The sequence below is a fragment of the Alosa sapidissima genome, chromosome 22 (assembly GCF_018492685.1).
Source record: "Alosa sapidissima isolate fAloSap1 chromosome 22, fAloSap1.pri, whole genome shotgun sequence".
Taxonomy (NCBI): domain Eukaryota; kingdom Metazoa; phylum Chordata; class Actinopteri; order Clupeiformes; family Clupeidae; genus Alosa; species Alosa sapidissima.
The window spans coordinates 21,628,206-21,631,910 of record NC_055978.1 but is presented as its reverse complement, the minus strand read 5'-3'; the positions used below and the strand labels follow the sequence as shown (position 1 = coordinate 21,631,910).

At 41.3% G+C, this 3,705-nt stretch overlaps 1 long non-coding RNA gene across 3 annotated transcripts in view; it reads right to left on the bottom strand.

The window, feature by feature from the left end:
• Window positions 1–1,340: 1,340 nt before the first annotated feature.
• Window positions 1,341–3,705, bottom strand: part of LOC121697588 — a 21,350-nt gene continuing 18,985 nt past the window's right edge. For all 3 annotated transcript variants that reach the window (XR_006026491.1, XR_006026490.1, XR_006026492.1), the window contains exon 3: window positions 1,341–1,851. This is a non-coding gene — a long non-coding RNA (uncharacterized LOC121697588). The remainder of the gene's footprint in view (window positions 1,852–3,705) is intronic.

Here is a 3,705-nt window from a genome sequence, read left to right as displayed (position 1 = left end):
CCTTCAGCCTCTTCCCCAGGGGGAATGGGATGCAAACCAGCAGGCCCCGACCGGAGCGTTTGCACCACTGTTATCATGATGATATTCATAGTTTAGAGGCTATTTTCGCTTAAGTGAGAATGAGAGACAAACAGATATGCACACAGAAAGAGAGAGAAAGAGAATAAATGGTCCTTTTTGTTTGTTTTGTCATTGGTGTAGATTGTAGTTGTGCACATTATCCACACACACACACCCACACACACACACACACACTTGTTATATACACATTTACTTTATTTGGTTTGTTTGCATACAGTATGTGCCTAGTCAATTGGATGCTTTAGTCGTTAAGTCACAGACATCTGTGACACCAATAAGGCTGGAGAGAGAGATGGAGAAAGTGAGAGAGGGACAGAAAGTGAGGGGGGGGGGCTTAGATCACTTCGTGTTTGGAATGAACGGTCTTTGCCAATAGACTGAGTGGCATCCTTACCCTCAGACTGACGGCGGATGGCAGAGACCACAAATAATTTAAAAGAGCTAGAGGATATGTGTTGAGCCTTATTGAGCCCATTTAAGACCCACTTGGCTAGAAGCTGCTAATTCACTGACCGTAAGTCCTTTGTGGAAAAAGCAGATTTCTCCAATCCAGTCACATGCAAAAAAAAAAAAAAGACTCACTACAACCTCTGCAATATTATTGTTTATATCAGTCTGATTAGTCTATGATGGTCCAGTGAACACCATCCTGTACGGATGTTTGCCTGTAACCCAGAAGATAAGTAATGTAGCACCACCAAATTAGTTCAAATAGAATCCTGCTATTCAAGCGGAATGTAAACTGACCAGGAGCCAAAGTTTCCAAACTTTGCAGCCACATAGCATCAGCTAATCAGGCCTCTGGACTTTAGTCATTGTAAGACTGACAAATATGTTTGTTCAAAGGCTTTGAAAGATTTTGATACTACTAAAATTCATGCTAGTTTGTTACAGTGTTACCATGCTAAGCTGTGGACTCTCGTGTTGGTTTTGTGTCTATTTGAATACGCGTATGAGAGAATATGAGTACAAAACCACCTGTTATTACCCACGCTCAGTGAAATGACCTGTCTGTGGGAAAAATGGGCAATTTTATGAAACCCCAAATCATTTAATCCCAGAGAGGGGGGAAAAAACAAAGGCTTCAGAAGCTGTAAAGAATGAGGCAGCCATCTGATTTCTGCTGTCCAGTCCCCTTGTTATGTTATAATTGGTTCGTAAATCCCTCGTAACCCTTACTCAGTTCTGAGGGTAGGCTGTGCCCACTGTCATTTTAATTGTCTTGTTCCATTAAATAAAAAAACGAATAACTTTCACAATAAGATTTCACTTCACTTTAATGATGTAGTTTCCATGATTGAGCTTCAGTGAAACACAGACCTCTGCTGTTGCAGTGTTATACAATCTTTCCATCGATTGATATTTAGGCTGTTTAATTATGGAATGGTCAGTGCCTTTTGGGATTTTCCCAGCACCGACAACGTTTCACTTCGTCTTGTTCATTTCACCAAGCCTTGATTGGAACAGGCCTATCAAGCCCATGCTTGGATGTCATTTAAAGTGATTTTTCAGCACATATTGATTAAACATTTGCATAAATATCTTTTCTGTGGGAGTAGGCTAAATGTACATAACATTGTCACTTTAATTCACCTTCTCGGTGAAACTTTGACTCTGCACAATGATGTGTTGAGCCCCGACTGCTTCCATGCCAGCTTGCTGATTTCGCTGTAAATGAATTGCCTGGTTGAAAGGTATGTTTGTGACTTCATTCCGTGTCTGCTCCTACAAGGCATGTCGCTGGCTCTCGGAATCTTTCAGCACCCTCCTCTGAGAGACACAGACAGAAGAGAGACACATATTCACTCTATTTGTGTGTTGTTTTACAAGCCTTTAGCAAGGTAGATTAAACTGCCAGCACCACTTGACCAAAGAACTGGCATGTGTGTATGTGTGTGTGTGTGTGTGTGTGTGTCAATTAACAACATGTTCACAGCACAGGGCCCCACGGCAGTATTATTGATTGTTTTTTTGGTTTGTTTATTACCAGGTAAAAAGATAAACAATGGGATTTTCTGAATGACTTGTTTTGCATGACCGACCTTGGTGGGCTGGCACTCTCTACAACTCTCTCTCTCTCTCTCTCTCTCTCTCTCTCTCTCTCTCTCTGTCTGTCTGTCTCTTTCTGTTTGCCCCTGTCTTGCCCAGAGTTCTCAATTTTTTCTGCACGGTTTGTGCAAATGGTGAATTTGTTGGGGCTGCCCAGCACGGCTGACTGACTTGGGGATTTCCGTTGCCACGCAGCATGTTCTCAAACCTCAAAGAGAAGCAGGTGCTGCAGATCATGGCCAAGGGATGGTATGCCACGGTTGGCACGAGGGCACCATTTGTGTGTGTGTTTGTGTGTGTGTGTGTGTGTGTGTGTGGGGGGGGGGGGGGTGCTCGTTTATTTCTGTCCCAGAGACTTTACAAAGTTACAGTACTGTAACTGCTACAGACTCCGCGCAAACAACTGTAGCCACCATCACTGTCGTCTCTGGCCCCGGGGAGCCTTCGGTGCACTGAAAGAGTTGGCCATGTGATGTTTGCCTGCACCTCCTGTTCTCCAAATGTGATAATGCCTGTTGGGAATTGGCACTCAGTTGGCTACATGCAAACACACACACACTGGACATGCATGGACGGCCTGAGGTATCCACTTGTGATTTTGATCACCCCCCCCCCCCCCCCACATCCCCCCCTCTTTGTTTTTAAAAAAAAAATGTCAGCATGCACTTACAACAGCTGGAGGATATTATGTAATTACTAAATAAGCTGCGTGTAAGGTTGTGTTCTGAAATTGGCAGGTATGTCACAGGCGTAACACTCTGGATGGAAAATAAGAGCCATGCTATTAGTCTTCTTAGTTTTTCCAAGGGGATATTTTTTAATGTGTGTTTTTTTTTTTTATTTACTCATAGTACAAAATGGTTTATTGGCAAACCTAAACATCTCCACCAAAGTTCTTTGGGAATCATTTATATAAACGAGTTTATGAGCAATGGGGTGTTGTTTCTCAGCACCAACAACACATTTAGTATTGCTTGGTACATAGTCACTAGCTGTGAACACATATAATCCATACCTGTTAAAGAAAACCAGTAGCTTACATACAGTACAAAAACACAGTATATATTTTCCTCCCTCATATGAATCTCCATAATATCACTAATTAGCCAGCCTGTTAATAATAAACCAGTTCCACATTTCTTATAATGGTTTCCAGTTAGGATTTAATGGTGCAAATTGAAAGGAACAATAATAATCACTGACATTGTGCTTTCAAAGAGTCAACTGATCTTGACCCTTGATTTCAATTTAGTTGAAGTTTGTTTGTTATTTATGTTGTCTGTTTGATGTGATAATTCAAATAGGACTGAAGTTATGCAGCATGCTTTGATATGGAAATGACTCAGTATTGCACATTTGTAGCTGTGTGTGTTGCAGTTTGGGTCTAGATGAAAGACAACACATTTTGTAGCAGAGCTTGGATAGTTGTCAGATCACAAGAGAACCAATTGTACTGTATACGTGGTTGAGAAAAAATATGGAGAAGAAAATTGCACATATTCATATTAATACCTATGTCACATATCATATTTACTGGATATGTACATAAACATTGTATTATAAAAACACCACCAT